This window comes from Gossypium hirsutum, chromosome A10 (assembly GCF_007990345.1).
Source record: "Gossypium hirsutum isolate 1008001.06 chromosome A10, Gossypium_hirsutum_v2.1, whole genome shotgun sequence".
Lineage (NCBI taxonomy): Eukaryota > Viridiplantae > Streptophyta > Magnoliopsida > Malvales > Malvaceae > Gossypium > Gossypium hirsutum.
In genome coordinates, this window is record NC_053433.1 from 86470117 (window position 1) to 86497019 (window position 26903).

General features: G+C 36.9%; 2 non-coding genes across 2 annotated transcripts; both read right to left on the bottom strand.

Annotated features, from left to right (window-relative positions):
* Positions 1-1913: 1913 nt before the first annotated feature.
* On the bottom strand, positions 1914-2020 carry LOC121208908 (small nucleolar RNA R71). The gene has a single exon (XR_005904030.1). It is a non-coding gene; the product is annotated as a small nucleolar RNA R71 (small nucleolar RNA).
* Positions 2021-17328: 15308 nt separating this feature from the next.
* On the bottom strand, positions 17329-17435 carry LOC121209198 (small nucleolar RNA R71). The gene has a single exon (XR_005904315.1). It is a non-coding gene; the product is annotated as a small nucleolar RNA R71 (small nucleolar RNA).
* Positions 17436-26903: the final 9468 nt, after the last annotated feature.

The following is a 26903-nucleotide window of genomic DNA, read 5'->3' on the forward strand; positions in this document are numbered from 1 at the left end:
CTTAGGATAGCAAAAAGAGCAAGAAATGGGCCAAAAAGGGGCAAATTGGGCCTAAATCAGTGTTTTACATGGTCTAGGCACTTCCACACGGGTGATCCACACGCCCATGTGTCATGGCCGTGTCGACCAAGAACCAAATCAGTATTACACACGGCCTAAGCACCTTCACACGGGCGTGGCACACGACCGTGTCTCTGCCTAGCCCAAGCATAGTTCTATTTGGAAAAAGGGCACTTTTGATGGTTTTGAAGCATTCTAAAGCCTATATAAACACCCTAGAAGAGGATTAGAGGGGACACACAGAGTTGGAGGCAGAAAATACTCGTGAATAGCCATCAGAATCACCTCGGAGCCAGGATCTACAACAGGACTGAAGATTTCCATCCAATTTCCTAAAAGTTCTTTGGGTTTTTCTTTATGTTTTATTTTTTTCCAAACTTTGAGATGTTTTCCATTATTTTTATTAACTAAACTCCCTGAATACCTAAGGGAGATGAACCCTATGATGAATCTTATTACTATTTGAATTATATGATAAAGACTTATTATTATTCTTAATTGAGAGTTCTAAATTATTGTTTTAATATTCCAGGGTATTAATTCAGGTTTTGATGTGCTTAATCAGTGGATAAAAAGTCCCTGTTTAAGAGTAGATCATCCATAATTAAGCGGATATGAATGCACTCCTAGAGATAGGATGACATAAATCTGTCGGATTAGAATCAAATTTAATAAGGGAATCCATAGATCAAGTTAATGCGACAATAGGGGTTTTAATTAGAAAGAGATTTCAATTAATCAACCTAAAGTTAGTTGTTCTTAGTCTCGAGAGAGATATTAACATAAATTATGGATTTCTACGGATTAAGTTAAGTGAATAAATTGTCTAATTCAGAAGTAATAAGTGAAGTTTAGGTGGATTCTTCCTTGGGTATTGTCTTCTCCATGGTTTTTCCCAAAGTATTCTCTAAACTTCATCTTTGTCGTAATCTTAGTTAATTAGATAAATAGTTTTAGTTTAAAAACACACTTTAATTCTTAGGCTAGATAATAAAAAGATAGTAATTACTAGTACTTTTAGTCCTTATGGATACGATATTTCTGGTCTTACCATAACTATACTACTGTTCGATAGGTGTGCTTACCTTAAGTCAAATTTTTAGTTAGTTTCACGACCATCAAGTTTTTGGCACTGTTGCTGGGGACTAAAATATTAAGAACGCTTAATTTTTATTACTTTAGCCATTTATTTTATTGCAATTTATTTTAATTTTAATTTTGTTTATATTACTAAATTTTCTTTCATTTACTTCTGGTAGGTTTTTATAGTTTATGACTAGAAAAAACCCGTGGGACCTCTATTTTTTGATAGTGAGATCGAAAGACAGCTCGTAGAAATCGAAGAGAAATAAGGCAAAGCCTACGATACATAGAGGAAGGACAAGAGGGTGATATTCAAACCACAACCAAAGAGATGGCTGATAATCAAAATAATCAGTTACCTCTTGTGGCTGTTGCAAACCCAGTAAATCAGAATCCTGCTCCTCGTACTATGTATGATTATGCTAAACCTACTTTAACAGGAGCTGAATTGAGTATAGTTAGACCTGCTATTGTTGCAAATAATTTTGAACTGAAACCTAACACAATTCAAATGATACAATAGTTTGTTCAGTTTGATGGTTTGCAGGACGAGGATCTAAACATTCATTTGACAAATTTTTTGGGACTTTGAGACACTTTTAAGATCAATGGCGTTTCTGAAGATGCCATTCACCTTCGTTTTTTTCCATTCTCATTGAGAAATAAAGCTAAACAGTGGTTAAAAATCGTTACCACGAGGGTCAATCACTACTTGGGAACAAATGACCAAAAAATTTTTACTAAAATATTTTCCACTGGCTAAAATGGCTAAACTAAGGAATGATATCTCTTCTTTTGTGCAAATGGATCTAGAAACCCTGTATGATGCATGGGAGAGATACAAGGACCTATTAAGAAGGTGCCCCCACAATGGGTTACCTCTATGGCTGCAGGTTCAGACTTTTTACAACGGTGTGAACCCTTCAACAAGGCAACTTATCGACACAGCCGCCGGTGGAACTTTAAACAACAAAACACCTGAAGAGGCTTATGAATTTATTGAAGAGATGTCACTGAATAACTATCAGTGCAAGTCATGAGAACGAAGCCGGCGAAAGCTACTGGTATTTTCAACCTCGACGCGGTTACTATACTATCTAGCCAAGTAGAACTTTTAAATAAAAAGATTGACGGTTTGTATGGTTCTACTCAGGTACATCCAGTAATGAGGTGTGATTCAAGTGGAGGAGGAGTACACACAGATTATCCAACATTCAACCCTAGCACCCAGGAGGAACAAGTTTAATACATGGGTAATAATAATTCTAGACCTCAAAATAACCCATACAGTAACACTTATAATACAGGTTGGAGGAACCATCCCAATTTCTCATGGGGTGGTCAAGGAAATCAAAGGCCACAACATCCCCCAAGTTTTCAACAACCACCTTACCAGTAGGAAAAGAAGCCGAACCTTGAGGAGATGCCAACAAAATTCATCTCGGTGTCAGAAAACTCTTTTTTAGAATACCGAGACAGCTCTTAAAAATCAACAAGTGTCAATTTAGGGACTCAAAACTCAAATAGGACATCTTGCTAAGTTGATTTCCGAATGACCACAAGGTAGCTTGCTGAGTAATACTTAAACTAACCCAAGGGAACATATTACTATTCGAGATGAAGAAGGGTTAGTTGAACCAGAACCAAAACCAAGGTAAGGAATTGTGGTAAGTGAAGGTAAGGATGAGGCAGACCACAGTAAGTAAAAGCCAGTAAGTGAAGAATATAAACCTCGTGTGCCATACCCTAGTACAACAAGGAAAGATCACACGAACGAACAATTTGGTAAATTCCTTAAATTATTTAAGAAATTACATATTAACTTACTGTTCATTAAAGCTCTTTCACAGATGCCGAATGCAGTTAAATTTTTAAATGAGCTTTAAGGAAATAAGCGAAAGTTGGATGAGGCGTCATATGTGCAATTGAACATAGTTTGCTCAGCCATTCTACAGAATAAGCTACCCAGCAAATTGAAAGATCCAGGGAGTTTTATGATTCCTTGTTTAATTGGTAGTTTAAATGTTAACAATGCTTTGGCTGATTTAGGGGCAAGTATTAATGTCATGCACTATAAAATGTTTAAACTACTAGGTCTTGGGAAACCCAAACAAACTAGGATGAGCATTCAACTGGCAGATAAAACAATCAGATTTCCTAGGGGCATTATTGAAGACGTGCTTGTTAAAATTGATAAATTTATATTCCCAATTGATTTTGTTGTTCTAGACATGGAAGAGGATAATGACGTACCTTTGATTTTAGGATGACTGTTTTTAGCAACTGCTAGAACTATTATTGATGTTGGTACAGGTAAACTCACACTTCGTGTGAGTGATGAAACAATCACTCTTCAAGCTTGTAATTCGAGTAACACATCGAATATTGAGGGTGGTTGTATAAATCATGCTACTAATACTGATCATGTGGTGCAACCTTCTTTGCAGGAAACACGTTCGAAGATCATAAATGAGAAAAGGCTACAGATCGAGGAACTAGATGAATTATGGACACAGAAACTGAGAACACACTATAAACCAAACCACACCAGGACGGACTCAATGTTTTATCAAATCAACTTAAGGATGGAGACAAAGTACTATTAGATGCAACAGACCCTCGTATTGCCACTTCTGAACCTAATGGACCAATCCCTTTTACTGTACTTAACATTTTCCCATACGGTACAGTCGAGGTAACTTATTCCAAATTTGGCACTTTTAAGGTAAATAGTACTCGTCTAAAACCTTATTTTGATAAGATTTATAGCAGGAATGAGGAGTGTAAACTCCTCGAACCACCATGATCATGCAAATGAGAGGTAAGTCGAGCTTAGACTCTAAATAAGTGCTTCTCGGAAGGCAACCCGAGCACTAACACCACTAAATAATTTTATTTTAGCTATTTTAGTGTTTTTATGCAAGTACAGTGGCTAACACGGCCTGGACACACGGGCATGCCCTTGGCCATGTGGAAACAGGGCTAAAAATTCCCCAAGTATCGAGCCACACGACCATAAATTCAATCCACATGACTATACGACACGGCCGTGTAAAAATTGGAGCTTAAATTTCAAATTTTAATTAAGTCAGGAAGCCACACGGGCAAGGCACATGGCCGTGTGCTCAAACACACGGGAGTGCGAAATACCACACGGACATGGGAGAAGCGAAGAACATCGCACACGGTCGTGTCCCAAGGCCATGTGACAATTACATATTTAAATTTTCACGATAAACACGTGCTGAAATAGATCCACATGGGCGTGTCAGACGACCGTGCCCCTTTTTAAACCCCTCAAACCCTAATCTTTGTCTTTTTTCTTCTTTCCCAACTCTCCAGACCCTAAGCCATCGCAACTCCTCAGTCCCCTCCTCCGGCCACCACCTATAGCCGTCCAACCCTCCCTTCTCCCTTACCCCTCCCTTTACCTTCTTTATTTTTCTTATTCTTTCTTTCCTTCTTCTTTCTTCTCTTCTTCCCTCATCTTTTCTCCCCATTTCTCTCTCAACCATCGCGCGCCACACGGCCTAGTCCCCATGCCTGTGCCTCCCCCAACACCGACCGTGTCCCACCCCTACTACCCACCGTCGGCTCACCACCGTCCATATCTCCAACCATAACTGTACCAGTCGGTTTCCTCTTGTTCTTTATATCTTTTACTTTATTGTTTCAGTTTATTTCATTTTATTTCTTTATTAATTCTTGAAACTTTCGTCATTTTCTATTGATATTTTTCTAGTTTTAGTCTTATTATTCTTATTTATTCTTTTTATTTATTCTGCTTCTTATTATTCATAATCAGTGCTTTTGGATATTTGTGCCTTTGGTTAGTAGTTGATTAATCAAGGATATTTCCTTTTCATTTGTTTCTTCATCACGTTCTATTCATTTAATATTTCTCTTACTATTGCCAATTAGCTTATTAGGATTCATGAGTGCATATTAGTGCATTTAGGAATAAATCATATAGATTAGCCAATTTTATCATACCCAAGTCTATCATATTTTGTCTTTTACACATCTTATTCAAAGAAATCTTCGACATTTTGGGTTGGTAATATTCTTGTCTTGTTTTTACTGATATTTGAATAGTCTACTTCTGCAGGCACATTATGACCAACTCACGAGGTAAAAAGACTGCAGTTCCCGCTTCGAAAAAGTAGAAGGTCCTGGCGCAACCTCATCGAGAACCTTGACCGAAGCTCATCATCCACTGCTTCAATTCTCCTCCAGCCCACAGGATAACCTATTTTAGCTACTACGTGTACGACCATTAGGAGTGGGCCACTGTATTGACTGGGCTGCTTTAGAGTAGGTCCAACTTGCTCACCTCGTTCGCTTCCATCTCAATACTGCCCCATGGGATCAGTTCTTTGCAATCATCGAGCCCACCTATTCGGAGCTGACATTGGAGTTTTACACTACCTTTCACCTACAGCACGTGATGAACACACATGACGAGGCTGGTACTATCATTTTCTGAGTTGGTGGACTTGTCAGGCATATGAGTGTACCTGAATTTGGAGTTGCTTTGGGCCTCTACACGGAGGAGTTCATGTCTGCCGAAAACTTCCTCCAGCTTCATTGACATATTCATCATTCCCCTTCATGCTGTTGGATCGATCTCACAGGTTGTCAGATTATATATGACCCGAGTCGCTCGAAGGCGACTTCTCTCCCTCTAGCACTTCGATACATTCATGCCCTCTTGACTCATACTTTGACTGGGAGGAGAGAGGGCACCGAAGTGGTCAGCACCACCAACGTGTACTTCCTATGGAGCATGGTGACTGGCCATGTATTTGACTTGGCATATTTTATGGCCCTCGCCTTTTCAGACGGATCACTATAGGAGTGGCCCTATCTGCCTTGGCCCTTACGTGACTCGCCTCGCATGACATTTCGGCCTCTTCGACACTCAAGAGATGTCATCGACACTTACATCAGTTGGCCAAATGTCTCCACAGGGAATTTCTAGTATGATCCACATGCGGATGATAGAGTGACGCCGCAGATTCGACCCCCCTCAGTACAGACTTGTCCAGTTTGATGACCAGGATAAGCCAGAGGATATTACTGATGATGTCCCTCTCCCTCACGAGGATCCACCACAGCCTCCACCATCGAGTCACCGCCATGCTCCTTCTGCTGCTAGCTTTCGAGGCATGTCATTTTAGGAGTTTACTGATTTCCGTTAGTACTGTGCTCAGAGGTTCGACAGTCTTGATGCAAGGTTCGATAGTATCGATGAGACTTTGTGGCAGATTCACGAGCACCTCCGTATCACTCCTCTAGCGCCAGTGGCTTACGACATCGATGATGAGGACCTTTGAGTCCATTTATTTTATTTCTATTTCTATTTCTATTTCTATTTTTATTTTATTTTTATTTTCCTTCATTTATTTTTGAAGACTTATGTTTTATATTTTTATTTTCCTAAAGTCAGTTGTTCTTAGTCTCGAGAAAGATATTAACATAAATGAGGGATTTCTACGGATTAAGTTAAGTGAATAAATTGTCGAATTTAGAAGTAATAAGTGAAGTCTAGGTAGATTCTTCCTTGGGTATTGTCTTCTCCATCAGTTTTTCCCAAAGTATTTTCTAAACTTCATCTTTGTCATAATCTTAGTTAATTAGATAAATAGTTTTAGTTTAAAAACACACTTTAATTCTTAGGCTAGATAATAAAAAGATAGTAATTACTAGTACTTTTAGTCCTCATGGATATGATATTTCCGGTCTCACCATAACTATAATACTATTCGATAGGTGCGCTTGCCTTAAGTCAAATTTTTAGTTAGTTTCACGACCATCAGCTATCTTTATATATATATATGTATATATATATTAAGTGGTTGTTTTTAGTAAGTCTAACATATGGATTAAACCAAGGTAAAATTATGAACATGCATGCATGTAGTGGTATGTCTTGTAAATGATGATATTTGCTTGAGATGGATGCTTGAAGTGGTTGGATTGTATTTGGTATGTCTTAGTGCAGGAACATGGTAAATTTGGGTGACAAATGAGGCTAGGAAATGGCTTGTTTTTTCCACACGAGTAGGTACACGAGCGTGTGTCTTGGCCGTGTCTGACACACGGCCTGTCCCACGGGTATGTGGTCCGGCCATGTGTCTCTTGCATCCTAAAAATGAGAAACAAAATGCTCAGAATTGGGCACACGGGCAGAGACGCAGGTGTGTGAGCCCTGCACCTAGAAATTTTTTTGGAATTTTGTGAAAAATTCCCTGAGTTCCCAATTTAATCCCGATTTGATTCCAACACTTGTTTTTGGCCTCGAGGGTCCATATATGGGACGATATGTATGATCTCAGAAAAATAAATAATAATTTAAGTAAATTAATTGAAAATATTCTAAATGTTTCGGTAATACTTTGAAACCCTGTTCTGACAATGGATACGGGTTAGGGGTGGTGCATTTAAGTTGTCATTTGAGGTGCCTATGGGTATATTAGTTGTATGTGATGATATTACATGTTTTAAGCTTAATTTTGGCTAGTTTTGGATGCCTATTTATGACTTGGTTATATGCAAATTGTTGTGTTTAGGTTGGTACCAATTTGGGTGAGAAATATATCTTGGAAAATGGCTTATATTCGTCCACACGGGTAGAGACACGAGCTTGTGTCTCAGCCGCGTGTGACGCACGGCTAGGTGACATGGCTGTGTGTCCTCTGTATCTTTTAAAGATTTCAATTCAGTATGCTCACACAACCTAGCACACGGGCGTGTGGCTTGGCCATGTGGCACAAGTCAGAGAGTTACACGGGCTGGGACATGGCCGTGTGTCCCTATTTTGAATGCCCACACGGCCTAAGACATAGGCGTGTCTCTTGGCCGTGTGACCCTTGCAGTTTTGAAAATTTTATAAGTTTTTGAAAAATTCTTTGAACTTCCAATTTAGTCGCAATTTGTTTCTAAGGTGTATTTTGGGCCTTAAAGGATCGTATTAGGGAAAATATGTATAAATTTGATTCATTTTTGACATGAATGCTAAATGATATGAAATGTTTGAGATTTCTGTTTGTCTGATCTATAAATCAGGTAATGCTTCGTAACCTTGTTTTGGCAATGGATACGGGTTAGGGCTGTTACAGCTTGTATAGTTGGTCTGACTATTCCTAGATTCAAGTCATCTAGCATCGGGACAACATGCTCTCTGATTGGCTTGTCTTGATCATCCACCACATGCCACATGTGAGGATTCTTATTATGATCATTTAGATTGTCTTTGAGCTCATTCTTTTTTCCAGCTATTTTTCTCAATTCTTTTATCTTTCTTCATACAGTTTTGTCAATCTCTAAATCAAAAAGGTATTCTGTGTTAGAAACAATGCCTCTTCTTATGCACTGATGGAAAACATGTAAAAATTAAATTAAACTAAATTAAGTAAAACTACTAAGTAAAATAAGAAAACAAAATTTCACCAAAATGTCGATCCCCAACAATGGCGCTAAAAACTTGTCGCGTAAAAAATGGTGTGCGATTTTTGTGCTAGTATACACGTCGGTTCAAGTAATAAAGAGTTAAGTGAGTACCGCTCCCATGAGGATTGGACTGAGGCAAAAAATTAGTCAAGTTATCTTAATAGGGTCAAGTTAATGCTATAGTAAAATGATTGAAGGAAATGTTCTAGCAAAAACTAAGGTAAATATGCAATGATGGGTAAATAATCAGAATTGTAATGGCGAAGGCGATAACATAAATGTAAATATTGGAACTATTCTGTGAATAATATATAAATGAAAAAATAATCAATTAAGAATGCTAAGGCGAAGATATTTTGGCAGAGAATATGTGGAAGGTTGGGATTACTCAGAATCAACCTTACTAGCAATAATGTCGTGGTAAAATCTTGATTAAATTACTGTACAGAAGAGTCCTAGAGTGGCCGATCACTTTTAGGGGCAAAACCTCAAGTCACTTCCCTGCTCGTACAGAGTCTTATTGTAACACCCCTCACCTCAGAATAGGATTACAAAGCATTACCTGACTTATTATACAATTGAACATACATTTCTCAAGCAATTATCAAATTCAAATACAAGACATTCATAATCATTCATCAAGTCCCTAATACGAGCCTACGAGGCCTAAAATGTGTTTTAGAAGTGGTTCAGAACTAAACCAATAACTCAGGAAATTTTTTAGAAAACTTAGAAAATTTTTCAAAATATAGGGGACACACGCTTGTGTCACAGGCCGTGTGGACATTTGAAATGGGATCACATGGCTGTGTCCCAGTCTACGTCTGATCACGTGTAACTCTCTGACTTGGGTTACACGGCCAACCACTTGCCCGTGTGACCAGCCCGTTTGCCCTTCGAAATGGACTCACACGCCCGTGTGTTGGGCCGTGTGCTAGGCTGTGCAAAACCTGTAAGGTATAGTTTTTAGGTGATACATGTTATTCTTTTTCAAAATTAAATGTCCATAAGGTTACCACAATTATTTTATAAATATAATTACTTAATTAAGAAGTTTTACAAACACCATACGTGATGGTTGGAAATTGACATTATTTTGTTCAACTTCATTTGTAATTTATTAAATTTTAAAATTATACATGAACTATAGTTTGATATGTAATTGTATACATGAACTTTAATTTTATACAAATTTATACATGAAATTTTGATTTGATTCAATTCTTGTAAATTGTTAACACAATTATTGATATAACATAATTTTCTGTTTATATATTACATACATAAATAATTATATTTATCCAATATAAAAATAATTTGATATTCACTATAAAACACAGAAAATTAAACAGAGTAAGCTATAAATCTTGGTAAGTTCATATAGTAATAAACTCAACTTTCCATAAATACACAATTCACACAATTGAATATATCAATATACAACTCATATTAATCCACAAACGTAGCCATAATCATTCATAAGGTTAGCTATGAAATTCATAAGTTTCTTTGATTCAAAGCTTATACGGTTCATGTAAATACCTGTACCATCTCGTACCAATCTCATACTAATCCATATCTTTGACATACCCGTTGAACCATTTGGAATACTATCAGATACTCAGGAATCTCACACCCTAAGTGCCAATACATAGCCGAAGCTATCTCATTCTCATATCACATATAATGCTCACTTTCTAGCTATCAATAGGTCTGCTCACACAAGCTGATGGTCATGACGTAACTACACGGTGCTGCTCACATGAGCTGACAAGAATCAACAATACATGCCGAATAACTCAGCCACCGGTAGGATGTATGGACCAGCACCTAAATCACATAACCCCAATGATATGTCATTCGTATCCTAATTTATTCCTAAGGTTCAACTGGGATTTCACATTTGTCGAGTCGTCATCAAACATATTTGCAAGGTCGTATTCAAAAATAATTCAATAATAAAGAATTTAAAATGCAATTATATTAATGTTTATTAATATACAAACATACTTTGAATGCAAAAACAATGAAATGAGTCGATTAGTCCAAAACTTTGTTTTTCCCCCGATCAAGATCCGAATTTCACTTTTCTTAATCTATATGTAATCAAATTTAGCTTATTTAATTTTCATTCTGTTCAATTTAGCCCAAAAATCACATTATGGAAACTTTACACTTTTTCCTAATATTTCAACATTTTTACAATTTAGTTCTTATCTCATAAAAACACAAATTCATGCAATTAGGTCCCTACCCATGCTAGCCGAATTTCATATGGACTCATAATAGCTCATATTTTTCATTTATTTTGCAATACAAACCACAAATTTACACATTTCACAATTTAATCCCTAATTGGTAATTTTTATAAAAAAATCACTTTATAAATGTTGTTTATCTAACAACAACCATACATTTTCTACAATGAAACATCAAAATAGATCTATATTCATCAATGGAAAAACCTTAAACTTTTAACAATTTTGCAAATTAGTCCCTAGCTAGCTAGATTAAGTAGCAACGATCTCAAAAACATAGAAATTATTAAAAACGGGATAAAATTCACTCACCAATTAAGCTTCAAAATGACTGAACCCTAGCAAGCTCTTATGGCTTCTTATTTTCTTGAATTTTCAGTGGGAGAGATGAGTGAAGATGCTAGCTTTTGTTGTTTTATTATTTTACTTAACTTATTTCATAAATTACTAATTTAACCTTAACTTAAAACATTAAAATTCACTTAAATGATGTCCAATAATATTCACTAACATTAAAAATGGTCTAATTACCATTGAAGAACCTCCACTTTAAGGTTCCATAACTATTAGACACCTTTAGCTAATACAACACTCTTTTTGCACTTTACGCGATTTTGTCCTTTTTATCAAATTGACCATTTAAACGATAAAATTTCTGAACAAAATTTTCACACAATCACACTATCATGCTGTAGACCTCAAAATAGTAATAAAATAATTATTTTAACTTTGAATTTGTGGTCCCAAAACCACTGTTTTGATTCGACTAAAAACAGGCTGTTACAACTCTCCCCCTTAGGAATTTTCATCCCCGAAAATCTTACCAGAAAAGAGGTTAGGGTACTGTTTTCTCATAGCTTTCTCGGGTTCCCACATAGCTTCTTCAATACCGTGGCTTTGCCCAGAACCTTCACTAAAGCGATGCTCTTATTTCTGAACTCTTTAACCTCTCCGGCTAAAATTCTCGGTTCTTCGCTATACGTCATATCAGGCTGAATTTTAATCTCTGTCGAAGAAATTACTATGACAGATCTGATATATATCTACACAACATCAAAACATTAAATACATTGTGAACCGTTTCTAACTCTGATGGTAAAGCTATTCGATATGCCACTGGTCCTATTCTTTTGATAACCTCATACGGCCCAATAAACCGCGGACTTAATTTTTCTTTGCGACCAAAACGAAGAATCTTCTTCCACTAAGATACATTCAAAAATACCTTTTCCCCAATTTGAAATTCAATGTATTTACGTTTCAAATCCGCGTAAGGAAGTAGCTTTCAAACTATCATGAATTACTTTCTATTTATCTTCGGTCTCTCTAACCAAATCAACCCCGCGAATCTTTTTCTCACTAAGTTCGGTCCATTACAGTGGAGTGGCATTTGTGACCATACAATGCTTCATACGATGCCATCTTTATACTCGATTAGAAACTGTTGTTATACGCGAATTCAACCAACGGTAAATATTTCTCCAAGTTTCCTTCAAATTCTAAAACACAACAATGAAGCATATCTTCAAGAATCTAAATTACTCTCTCAGACTGACCATTGGTTTGAGGATGGAAAGCAATACTAAAGTGCAATCGCGTACCAAAAGTTTCTTGTAATTTCTTTCAAAATCACGACGTAAACCTCGGATCTCTATCCGAAATAATAGAAACTGGCACCCTGTGTAATCTAACAATCTCACAAATATACAATTCAACTAATTTATCAAGCAAATAGTCTATACATACCAGAATTAAATGTACAGACTTCTTCAGTCGATGAACGACAACCCAAATAACATCTTTCTTTTTCGGAGACACGGGTAATCCTATACGAAATCCATCGTAACTCTATCCCATTTCCACTCTAGTATCATCACTGGTTGTAATAGTCCCAAAGGCAGTTGATGTTCGGCTTTAACTTGTTGACAAACTAAACATCTCGACACAAACTCTAAAATATCTCGTTTCATGCCCGACCACTAGTACAACTGTTTTAAATCATTATGTAACGCCCCAAAAATCTCGAAACCTAAAACTCCCGAAATCTCAAACTTTCTTTGTTTTTGATTTTGATAAAAATTATGTTTTATATTCCTAGCCAAGTGATAATTATAGTAGGTCTTAATTAAGGTTTGAGTTCGAACCTAGGGTTAAATGAAACTATAGTTTAATAATTAAAAGGACCTTGTTGGCAAGTAGTTGGGCCTTTAAAAAAATATAGGGAAAAATGGCATCAAAAAGCCTTGTGGAAGAGTGGCTAAGTGACGCCACTTAGAGTGTAGGGAGGTGGCATTGGTAGCTAGCAAGGAGATCCAAGGTTCGAATCCTAGCTTAGTATTTTTAGAAGTTTAATTTTGGCCTTCTAGAAGGATGGAAGTGGTGTGAAGATGGACTCCAAGGGGAGTGGTCAGAAGAGAAATTTGAGGAAAGGATCAAGAGGTTGTTAGGGAGAAAAATGAAGAGAAGAGAAGTGGGGAGCAAGTGGAGTTGAAATGAGAACTTGGGCTTGAGGAATTCGGCCGTAAGGGTTATAAACAAGTGCCGAATGCAAGGGTATCAGGCTAATGCCGAAATCTCTTCCACCTTGTTACCGAAAACCCTATTCTCTTCAAGATCCAAAAAGCCAAAAACCCTTGCTTCCTTCTCTCTTTTCTTGTGTCGATTCTGTATTCTTCCTTTGCTCAAGTATTTGATCCATTGTTAGTTAGCCGATTTCTTCTTGATTTCCTTGGTGCCAAATAAACCTTGTTCATCATACCAAGTTTAAAAGCCAAATCATTTAAGGGCCAAATACTCTCTGACCGAATCTAGTGTAAGTGTTAGCTCTTCTAATCAGTTTTGATAAGGTATTAGTTATTTTTCCTCACTTCTTCTAATCAGTTTTTGGGTAGGAATAGGTATCGGAATTCAGTTTTGGATCCCTGTCAATTTGCTCTTCAGGTAAGAGGCTTTGGTAAGTACTCTTAAACTTGGTTGGCCGAATGGTCATAATTAACGTAAGGGGACTTGTGTTGGATACGAATAACTTATTATTCTGGTCTTAATAGTTAAGATTAATGCAGATCTAGGAGTTGATTGTGGTTAGTGATTAAAGAAGGGGTTGTTATACTTGTCGCGCTAGGTAGGGTGAAATGTGAGGTTTTGGTTTTAGTAAAAATATGTATTAAGCATGCGACTAATTGTAGGATGATATCATTTGTAGGTTAGTGACTAAGGGAATCACAGCATGCTTGCTTACCAGGTGTGCACATACACTGCACACACATGTAGATCGGCAAAAGCTGAAATGCCGAAATGCTGAAAAGCTGGAAAGTCGAAAAGCTAAAAGTTTGGCTGCGGTAGTCTTGCAAGTGCGCGAACACTCGTGAGAAGGTAACCGATAGGTTGTCTGAGGCCTATGGTCGATTCCATGGACTTGGGCTACGATCTGGCCAACCGGGCCATAATAAGCTTAATGGGCCCGATGGGCTATTGGGCCCACAATGGGCAAAAATTGACAATTGATGCTATGTGATGGAAATCAATATGCGAGCATGAATATGTATGTGATATGGGCGTAATGGGCCATATGAATATGAATTGGGTGTGGTGGGCTATACGAATGTGAATTGGGCCCGACGGGCTATATGAATGAGATTGGGCCAAGTGGACCATATGCATGTATGTAGGGGTTTTGGGCCTTGTATCTGATAACTACATAAAACTTAATTAATACAATGCGACTGTGGATAAGTCATAGGGTTAAGGTGTGGCAACGGGTATATGCATGTCTAGGATTGGATCTAGGGAGAGCTTGGTACTTAAGCGGTCTTAATAACTCACCTCCTCTTCTCTGGCATCCTACCTGGTGCATAGTATTTGTTCATCTTAGCTCACGGGATTTGTTAACGGGTAAAGTCAAGTGAAAACCGTAATAAAAGGAAAATTATTGAAATGCCCTTAAGGGAAAAAATGATAAAAATACCCTAGGTTTTGAATGTAGGTTTTATGGATGTGACTTGCAAACATATGATATTCTTCTTAGGTTGCATATGGGTTGGGAATGATGTAATGGAGGAAGTATATGAGGATCGTATGGTTGCTTGATAGTCGTGGATCCACCGATGGGTTTTAAAGCCTAATATGTAAATGAAGGTAGTTCTGCAACCGAGCAACCATTGATGTACCGGTTGGGTGGGTCGATATGTATATCCCCACATGGTGTGACGGGGGATGGAGCTGGTATGTAGCAAATTGATTATTAGGATGGGATTGCATTGCATGTTTATTGTATGATGACTTTTGAATGCTTGTTTTTTTATCGAGGGTTGTACACACTAAGTTTGCGAAAACTCACCCCCTCTTTTATTTTATTTTCAAGTGACACTCAGTAGGAGGTTCTATGGTTGGAGGGTGATAACCTATAATTTATACATATTTTTACTCCATGCCTAACGCATTTATGGATGGTTTCTCCTTAGATTTGGTGAATTTGATGCTCCTAATCCTTTAATTTCATGTTTTATACTTAGGAGAGCATAGGAGAGTAAAAAGAGCGGGAAACAGGCTGAAAACGAAGAAAATGGACCCACATAGGAAAACAATACGGTCTGGACTTCCTCACATGGGTGTGTCACACGGCCGTGTTAATTTGGCAGGATCGAAGCACGACTTACACGGGTAGATCACACACCCGTGCCTATTCAACAGCCTTGACCACGGGCTGGAGTAATCGCACACGAGCGTGTCACACGAGTGAGTCCCTGCCGAACCCAAGTTTAGTCCAATTCAAAAAAGGCTAATTTTGAGGGCTCTTAGGCATTCCAAAGCCTATTTAAACACTTGAGGAGGCACTTAGGAAGGGGGATGCAGAGGAGGAAGCAAGGAATTACTCAAGGAAAGCCAATTGATCCATCTCGAGAGCCAGATTCATCATCAAGATTGGAGATCTCCCTTCAAGTTCCTTCAGGAGTTTTGGGTTTTCTTATGTTTTATTATCTTTATACTTTTGAGATGTTTTCTTTCATAAGTATGAACTAAAACCCTAAATACCTAAGGGGAATGAAACCTAAGACAGATGTTGCTATTATTATCTAAATTGTATGAAAAATATTTGACTTGTTCTTAATTATGTGTTTTTAATTCTTGTTTTGATATTCTAGGATATTGATTCAAGGTAAGCTCTTATTTAGAGGAGGAATAGACCCTGTCTATGAGTAAATTTGTCATAATTAAGTGGAGTTGATTGTGCGCCTAGAGATAGGGTGACAAGATTTTACCGGATTAGGGTGAAACCTAATAAGGGAATCCATAGATTGAGTTAATACAATTCTAGGGTGTTAATTAGAAAGAGATTTCAATTATTCAACCTAGGGTTAGACGTTATTATTCTCGAGAGAGATAATAATATAACTTAGGGATTTGTACAAATCAAGTCAAATGAATAAATCGTCTGATTCAGAGTCAAATAACAAGTGAAGTCTAGGTGGATTTGTCCTTAGTATTGTCTCAATCAATCGAATTTTCCCACAAGTATTTTCCCCAAGTTTTTCTTTCTGTGCATTCTTAGTTAGTAATTAGTTTAGACAACCAAACCTCTTAAATTTTAGGCTAGATAATAAAAAGCAAGTAAATACTAGTACTCGTAGTTCCTTTGGGTTCGACAATTCGGTCTTGCTAAACTATACTACTGCTCGATAGGTACACTTGCCTTAATTGTGATAATAAGTTAGTCTCAAGAACGTTTCATTTATAAATCTTTAAAACCTGTTACAAATATCACGCATCAAGTTTTTGGCGTCGTTGCTGGGGAACTAGGATATTAGGAAAACTCGATTTTTATTACTTTAGCCATTTTACTTTTATTACAATTTAAATTTTTATTTTCTTTTCTAATTTTTATCTTATTTCCTTCTGACAGGTTTTTCTAGTTTATGACCAGAAGAAACCCGTTAGGACCACTACTTTTTGACGGTGAAATCGGCCGCACAGTTCGCAAAAACTGGAGAGAAATAAGGCGAAGCCTAAGATATACGGAGGACAAGCAAGAGGATGATGCTTCAACCACATTCGAGGAGATGTTTGAAAACCAAGAAAATCCGCTACTTCCTGCTATTGCTGTTAATCAGAATCCTGCTCTGCGCACTATGTATGATTATGCTAAACCTTCTTTAACAGGAACTGAATCGAGCATAGTTAGAACGGATGTAGCCACAAATACTTTTGAACTAAAACCTAACACAATTCAAATGATACAACAATTTTTTTAGTTTGATGGTTTGCAGGACGAGGATCCCAAAACTCACTTGGAAAACTTTTTGGAACTATGTGATACATTTAAAATTAATGGAGTTTCTGATGATGCCATTCGTCTTCGGTTATTCCCTTTTTCATTGAGAAATAAAGCTAAACAGTGGTTGGACTGGGGTCAATCACTACTCGGGAACAAATGATCGAAAAGTTTTTATTAAAATATTTTCCATCGGCTAAAACGGCTAAATTACGTAATGATATTTCTTCCTTTGTGCAGATGGATTTAGAAACACTCTACGATGCATGGGAAAGATACAAGGACCTCTTGAGAAGGTGCCCTCACCATGGGTTACCGCTGTGGCTACAGGTTCAAACTTTTCATAATGGCCTGAATCCTTCGACTCGACAAATAGTTGACGTAGCTGCTGGCGGAACCATCAATAATAAGACACTTGAAGATGCCTATGAGTTTATAGAGGAGATGTCACTGAATAACTATCAGTGGCAAGTCATGAGGACAAAGCCAACGAAAACAGCCAGTGTTTATAATATCGATACGGCCACCATGCTCTGTAATCAGGTAGAACTCTTGAATAAGAAAATTGATGGTTTCCTTAATTCTTCACAGGGTCACCCAGTAATGCAATGCGGAGCAAGTGGAGGTGGATCAAGCAGTTCAGAATACCCACCTTATAGCCACAACATGGAGAACGAACAGTTAAATTACATGGATAAGGATCCTCGATCTCAAAATAATCCTTTTAGCAATACTAACAATGCAGGTTGGAGGAACCACCCTATTTTTTCATGGGGAGGCGAAGGGAATCAGATACCACCACCTCCAAGCTTCCAAAAACCACCCTACTAATAAGAGAAAAAACTAAACCTTGAGGAGATGCTAACAAAATTCATCTCAGTGTCAGAAACTCATTTTCAGAATACTGAGACCGTACTAAAAAATCAACAAGCATCAATCCAGGGGCTCGAAACTCAGATTGGACAGCTCACCAAGTTGATTTCCGAACGACCACAAGGTAGCTTGCCAAGCAACACTGAATCTAACCCAAGGGAGCAACTCAATGCGATTTCCATACAAGATGAGGAAGGGCTAGTTGTAGAACAAAGGCCAGAAACGGTGGTAAGCATAGGTAAGGATGAGGTAGGCCACAATGAGCCAAAGCCAGTGATTACATAATATAAATCTTGCGTGCCATACCCCAATGCAACAAGGAAAGATCGCTCAAACGAACAATTTGGTAAATTCCTTAAACTTCTAAAGAAACTACATATAAACTTACCGTTTATTGAAGCCCTTTCGCTGATACCAAACGCAGTCAAGTTTTTAAAGGAGCTTTTAGCAAATAAGCAAAAATTAGAAAAAGCATTACATGTGGAGCTGAACGCGGTCTGCTCAGCCATTCTACAGAATAAGCTGCCTAGCAAACTAAAAGATCCAGAGAGTTTTACAATTCCTTATTTAATTGGTAGTTTAGATTTTAATAATGCATTGGCTGATTTAGGGGCTAGTATCAATGTTATGCCTTACAAATTGTTTAAGCAACTAGGTCTAGGGAAACCCAAACAAACTCGGATGAGCATTCAATTAGCAGATAAAACAATCAGATTTCCTAGGGGTATTATTGAAGATGTACTCGTTAAAATCGAAAAATTTATATTCCCAATTGATTTCTTTGTTCTAGACATAGAGGAGGATAGCAACGTCCCCTTAATTTTAGGAAGGCCCTTTTTAGCAACCGCCAAAACAATTATTGACGTTGGCACAGGTGAACTCACACTTCGTGTGGGAGATGAAACAATTACCCTTCAAGCCCGTAATTCGAATAACACATCAAAAATCGAAGGTGACTGTACAAATCATTTGGCTAAAACTAACCATATAGTGCAACATTCTTTGCAGAAAATAGGTTCGAAGAACATACATAAGCCAAGCAACAACAAAGAACCTATCCATAAAGAACGAAGGTTACAAATTGAGGAGCTAGATGAATGACGGACACATAAACCGAGAAAACACGATAAACAAAAACCACATCATGAGGAGCTTAATTCCTCCAAAAATCAACTTAAAGTTGGAGATAAAGTACTACTCGATGCAGTAGATCCTCGAATCGCCACTTCTGAACCAAATGAAAAAACCCCTCTTACAATAATTAGTATTTTTCCATATGGTACGGTCGAGGTTAACCACTCCAAATTTGGCACGTTCAAGGTAAATGGTACTCGTCTTAAACCTTATGTTGATAAAATTGATAGCAAGGATGAGGAGTGTAAACTCCTCGATTCACCATGATCACGCACCAGAGAAGTAAGTCGAGCTTAGACTATAAATAAGCGCTTCTCGGGAGGCAACCTGAGCCATAACAATATTAATTTGTTTAAATTTGAGTTTTTAACATCTAACGTACTAACCAAATCATGGTACACAGACTCTCTAAATACCACACAGCCAGGCACACGGGCTTGCCTTAGGCCGTGCGAAAGTAGGGCAAAATTTTTCCAACACGGAAAGTGATAAAGTCGCCACAGCCATGCAACATGGCCGTGGGCAAACCTGTCAAACTAGCACGGGCGTGTCGTGGGTGAACCTGTCAAGTTAATACGGGTGTGGGAGAAGTGAACGAAGTGAGACACGGCTGTGCGACACAGCCATGTGCACTCACACGCCCGAGCAACACGAGCGTGGGCCGAATGTCATACGCGCCCAAATTCAAAATTCGCAAAACACACGGGAAAAAATTAGGGCACAGGGGCTTGTCCCACAGCCGTGTGCCCTAAAATCTATAAAAAAACTCACTATTCATCATCTCCCTCCCCAAAAATCCTTAACCCTAGCCGCTGCAACTCCACACGACCTACCCCTCACGGCCGTGCGCCGCCTACAACACCGATTTCGACACCCCAAGTTCATTCTTTTTGCGTTTGTTTACTCTTTTCTCTCTATCTCCTTTGAATATTTTGTTTATTTCATATTTCTCTGTTCTATTTTCCTATTTTAAATGAATTCTCATAGTTAGAACAATAGAATACTTTTGCTTGTTTATAAGAATTTTGTCATTTTAGTTACTCCATTATGCTCTACTTTTTCATTTTTCCTAGTTTCATGAAATTTATGCTTCCCATATACATTCATTCATATTCTTGATTCATTACAATTCATTATTTTAAAATTTTTAATTTTGGCTAATTCATTACGAGTACTTATTCTTCCTTATATATATTTCCTAAAAAAGTTCCTAATTCTATCACAGTTATAAAGAGCTCCAAAGCTCACTATTACTTAGGAACTTGAAACTCCTCTGAGAAAGGTTGTCCACGACTGCCATGCCCTGCTCGACCACTACCATAGCCAACTTGAGATATAATATTCTTTTGGCGCAGCATTTGTGGAACCCAACCTCTACCACCACGGAGTATCCTCCTTCACCCTCATCATTGCTTTGGCCGATTATTCTCCATAACCCCAATTCAAGGAGTTCATTCATCATTCATGAAGTTTCACTTCTCTCCCTATCTTATGATTATCAATCGATCTTTTTCAATATATCTATCTTTGTACATTAAGGGCAATGTACATCTTAAGTGTGGGGGGTCTTTCATATCGTCACTAGAAATCCCTGAATTGTGTCTTATTCTCATGCGCTCTTTACATGCCATGATTAGAATAAATTTTGATTAATTTATGATTTTTATTGATATGTCTTGAATTAAAACTTAGGCTTTTATGCATTGATTGTTTAAACTTTAAAATGTTAAAGAATCAAGCATGATAAGTTGACTTTTGAATTTAAAATTTTATAGGTTGTTTCTCCCATGTTTAGGTATTATCTTGAGTTAAAATTCACAAGTTTAGACATCAAAAAGCCGTAATTTTTGTGAGATTTTGAGCCTTTAGATCATCTACTATTTCTTTCATGCTCACTTTTATTGTTGCTTTGAGTGCGTCAGTATTGAATTGTTATTCTAGAACTTGCTTGACTATGTATGTCAAGACTACACCATTTGATTTGATATGTCAAAATGATAAAGGCACTTAGGTTTAATCCAATCACTCCACAAAAGCCTACCTTCATAATTAACCCTTAGTAAACCCCTTTGAGCCTAACAACCCATTAATTGATTTACCCTCAATATTAACCCATAAACCATTGTTGTTGAAATCCCCTAATTTGATACCTATTTTTGTCGAGATTTGATTTGAACTAATTGCTTAGCTATGCTTTGCTCTTCTATGTATTTTGACTTGTTCTTAAAAAAAATTTCATACTTACATATTAGTAGTAATTCGGTAGTGTTGAGCCGCAGTATCTAAATTCCATCTTTTGATAAGAAGCTCACTTGTACTCAATTGATGTTTAATTACTTCTTCTAGTTAAGAAATTTTTCAAATCAATCTCGATTCTAACCTTTTCTTTTAGCTTATGACCGCACCCTCTAACCAAAGCCCTAACCAAAGCCCCGTTACAACCCTTTAAAGACCTTTTGATTGATGTTTATTTCAATATATAGTGGTGAAGATTTGAGTTTCATGCAAGCCTATGGTAATGACTTTTCATTATTGACTATTGAGTGCTTCATGTATTGTCCTTAAACACCTCGAGTGATTTGAGTGAATCTTTAGTGAGGATGTGAAACTCTGTGATATTTTGAGTTGAAGGTAATTACTTTGATGAGGGGAGACACCTATGCTTTCATGATAAAATACTCAGCTTGGAATGTTTTGGAACTTTGATGTTCTTTCAGTCAAATTCTCAAAGTATGATTACTTATGGATTATTTTGAGATTTATTAATAGGAATTATAAGTTAAGAAGAATTTATTTTGATTGTGAGTTGAGGATTTTGCTTGAGGAGAAGCAAATGCTTAAGTGTGGGGATATTTGATAAACCGTAATTTATACATATTTTTACCCCATGCCTAATGCATTTATAGATGGTTTCTCCTTAGATTTGGTGAATTTGATGCCCCTAATCCTTTAATTTCATGTTTTATACTTAGGAGAGCATAGGAGAATAAAAAGAGCAAGAAAAATAAAAAATGCAGAAAATGGACCCACATGGGAAAACAACACAGCCTGGACTTCCTCACTCGGGCATGTCACACAGCTGTGTCAATTTGGCAGGATCAAAGGATGACTTACACTGGTGGATCACACGCCTGTGCCTATTTAACAGCCTTGACAATGGGCTGGAGTAATCGCACACAGGCTTGTCACATGGGTGTGTCACACGGACGTGTCCCTGTCGAACCCAAGTTTAGTCCAATTCAGAAAAGACCAATTTTAAGGGCTCTTAGGCATTCCAAAGCCTAATTAAACACTTGAGGAGGAACTTAGGAAGGGGGATGCAGAGGAGGAGGCAAGGAATTACTTAAGGAAAGCTGATTGATCCGTCTCAAGAGCTGGATTCATCATCAAGATTGGAGATCTCCCTTCAAGTTCCTTCAGGAGTTTTGGGTTTTCTTATGTTTTGTCTTTTGAGATATTTTCTTTCATAAGTATGAATGAAACCCTTAAATACCTAAGAGGAATGAAACCTATGACAGATCTTGTTATTATTATCTGAATTGTATGATAAATATTTGACTTGTTCTTAATTATGTGTTCTTAATTCTTGTTTTGATATTCCAGGATATTGATTCAAGTTAAGCTCTTATTCAAAGGAGGAATAGACCTTGTCTAAGAGTAAATTTGTCATAATTAAGCGGAATTGATTGCCCGCCTAGAGTTAGGATGACAAGATTTTGCCGGATTAGGGTGAAACCTAATAAGAGAATCCATTGATCGAGTTTAATGCAATTCTAGGGTGTTAATTAGTAAGAGATTTCAATTATTCAACCTAAGGTTAGACGTTATTAGTCTCGAGAGAGATAATACTATAACTTAGGGATTTCTATGGATCAAGTCAAATGAATAAATCGTCTGATTTAGAGTCAAATAACAAGTGAAGTCTAGGTGGATTTGTCCTTAGGTATTGTCTCAATCAATCGAATTTTCTCAAAAGTATTTTCCCCAAGTTTTTCTTTCTGTTCATTCTTAGTAATTAGTTTAGACAACCAAACCTCTTAAATTTTAGGCTAGATAATAAAAAGGAAGTAAATACTAGTACTCGTAGTTCCTTTGGGTTCGACAATCCGGTCTTGCTGAACTATTGTGACACCCCTAAAGTGACCCTAGTCGGAAAGCGGTTTCAGGACCGCTAAACCGAGTCACCAAATTATTTGAATGTGATATTTATTGTCTAAAATATGTGATTATGAAGGTGTGAAAGTTTTAGGCTTCGATTTAGTAAATTGCATGTGAATTTAGCCAAAATGACTTATGGGTGACATTTTTGAAATGTGATAGGCTAATCTACAAGGACCTAATAGTGCATGTAATCAAAAGGGAGGACTTGCATGTCAATTTCCCCCCCTAATATGTAGTGGCCGACCATGAGCATGGGTGGACAAGATGTTTTGGCTAAAAACATGTCATAAACATGTTGGGGTAGTGCATTATGTAAGGATTAATAAAATAAAGAGCATGGGTGGACAAGATGTTATGGCTAAAAACATGTCATAAACATGTTGGGGTAGTGCATTATGTAAGGATTAATAAATTAAAGGGCATGGGCAATAAAATATTAGTGTTAGTAGGATGAGAAACAAAAAAAAGAAAAGAAAGGATGTGTGTGATTGTCCCCCCCATTGCCGTGAGTGAAGAAAAGAAAAAAAAAGAAAATTTGTTCATCCTCTTTCATTTCTTTTGGCCGAAAATTCTAAGGAAGAAGGAAGGAGTTCTTGCTTCATGTTTGGTTTGGAAGAGGATTAGGAGGAGGTTTGGCCATACTTGTATCTAGATTAAGCTCAAGAGCTTAGAGGACCAAAGTTGGATAAAGGAAAGGAAAAAAGTGATCGAATAGCCGCCGAAATCGTTTGACAACATCCGAGGTAAGTTTTAAGTGATTAAACGTTGAGTAAATTCAATCATAATAGGACATAATGAGTTGATTTAATAAGATATGATGTGGCCATGATATGTCTTAAACTCAAATGGTAAGTTCATATGTGTTTGGACTTGGAAATTTAAGAGCAAATTGTAATAATTTGCTTTGGACAGCAGCAGTAACGTGATTTTAGAAAATCACTATAAATTGTTGGTCTGGAATTATAGGCTGAATAAAATATGTAATCAAGTCTTAATTAGTCTAGTTTCTTATAAAAGATACCTTGTGAGCAAAGAAATTTCCTATAAATATATATTTAAAGTTGTGTGAGACGGTGTCAAAATGACTCCGAAATCCCCTGTTCTGTTTTTAGAAAATCATTATAAATTGTAAAAAAATGGTTATAAGATAAAATTTATATGCTTAGACTCCTTAATGAGTCTAGTTTCAAATGAAATCAAATACAACACATTTTGAATTCTGTAAAATGAGAAATTTGATTCGTAGTGAAGAGTGGTCAGATTAGTCAAATAGTGAAACAGGGGAAACTTTAAGAAAAATCTGGTATTGATTGGCCAAACCTAAAATTCTGGAAATTTTATTTATGGAAGATATACGAGTCTATATTCAAGAAAAATTAACGGCAAGTGATTTGGAGTTTTGTAGCTCCGGTTATAAATAATTTAGTGACCATTGCTCAGGAAAACAGCTCGTAGTGAATATGTGATTTTGTTGTAAACATGGATAAAACTTGTTTTAGTTGCTCATAAGCTATTGATTAAACCCATACTTGAATTCTAAATCGTGATATTGTAAGCTTATGAGTATTCGAATATGAAATGATAGTATGGCGTAAAATTGAATTATTCATTGGAAAGTGATGGATGTAGATTCGGCCAAGACCAAGTCTGTACATGATAGTATATGTGGTATGTGAAGTATATTTGAATAAATGTGAAAGTGTATATATGTGATAAGGCCTAATGGCCAATGTGATGAATGTGAAAGTGTATATATATGTGATGAGGCCTAATGGCCGATGTGATGAATGTGAAAGTGTATATATGTGATAAGGCCTAATAGCCGATGTGATGAATGTGAAAGTGTATATATGTGATAAGGCCTAATAGCCAATGTGATGAATGTGAAAGTGTATATATATGTGATAAGGCCTAATGGCCGATGTGATGAATGTGAAAGTGTATATATATGTGATAAGGCCTAATGGCCGATGTGATGAATGTGAAAGTGTATATATGTGATAAGGCCGAATGGCCAATGTGATGAATGTGAAAGTGTATATATATGTGATAAGGCCGAATGGCCAATGTGATGAATGTGAACATGTGTATGTGTGATAAGGCCGAATGGCCAATGTGATGAATGTGAACATGCATATATGAGATAAGGCCGAATGGCCAATGTGATGAATGTGAAAGTGTATATATGTGATAAGGCCGAATGGCCAATGTGATGGATGTGGAAGTGTATAAATGTGATAAGTCCCGAAGGGCAATTGTGTCAGTACTATATCCGGGTTAAAACCCCGCAGGCTTTATGCGAGAATATTATCCTGATTAATGTCCATAGGCTTCGTGCTCGTACTATATCCGAGCTTTAAAGACCCGACGGCTAAATGCTAGGATTCAAGTAAGACTTTGATATTGAGTATCTGCATTAAGTTACCATCAAATAAGTATTATGTATTCAAGATGTTCAGGTACGTATTACTTACTCATCGGTGGAGTGATTTCGAGGTGAATTATCAGTATCAAAGAGGTAGGTAAATGTGATTAATATTATAACTCCAAATGTGAGAATGATCTAATTGGTAATGGTATGTTTGTATAATAAAGTATGCGATGAAATATTCTTATGTATTAGTGCATATTCTGCCCAAAAGCCTTATGATCTGAGTACGGGTTAGGTTGAGCTAGATGTGCCAGTACAAGGTAAGGATTATGATTTGTAAGCTTACATATATGTGATAAGGAATATGTTGGTTATTTATGTGCCTATGGTAATTTAGTACTTGTCATGTTGAAATACTTAAAAGTATGGATGTGATTATGAACAAGTGGAAAGGATTATTGAAAGTTGAAAATCGATGAAGAATGTGCTTTGGAAATATTTGACCATCTAGGTCATTATTATTCGAAAGTATATATGTGGCAGCCAAGTGTTGCGTTTAATGATATTATAGATCGAGATGAAGCTCTAGATTAACTTCATTGAACAGTTGAAATGAATGACCAACGATAGTGATTGAGAACACTTTGTTTTGCTTAAAACTTACTAAGCATTAAATGCTTACTCCGTTCTTTGAATCTCTGTTTTATAGATTTTGGTTCGTCAGCTATCGGACTCGGGATTATTGAAGTCGAAGTCGCCCACACTATCAAAACCCTTTTGGTACACTTTTGGTTGAACTCTGAAAATGGCATGTATAGGACTACCCTTTTGTTGTTGGTCATGTACCCTTCGGTTTTGTATAATTTTGGATAGCCATGCGAAAATGGCTTATATATGTTTGAGCATAATGTTATAATCATTTGGTATGGATATGGTTATTGAGAGGTGTGGATATGCTTAACAAGGATTGGCCATGGGAATGGTTAATCACTATCATAATTTGTGCTATTTATGCTAAAAGGGCTAGTTGAATCATGGAAACTATGAAATAGGTAAAGTCTACCTTAAAGGCAGATGTTGACAGCAGCAGTGATGTATATTTGGAAAATCACTAAAAATAGTAGGAATGGAATTAAATAGTGAATAAATTATTTAAATGAACCTTGATGAATCCACTTTCATATGGAAGAAACGAAACGGTCATATGAGTGGTATGTTAAGAGATAATTAGGTTTTCGTGAAA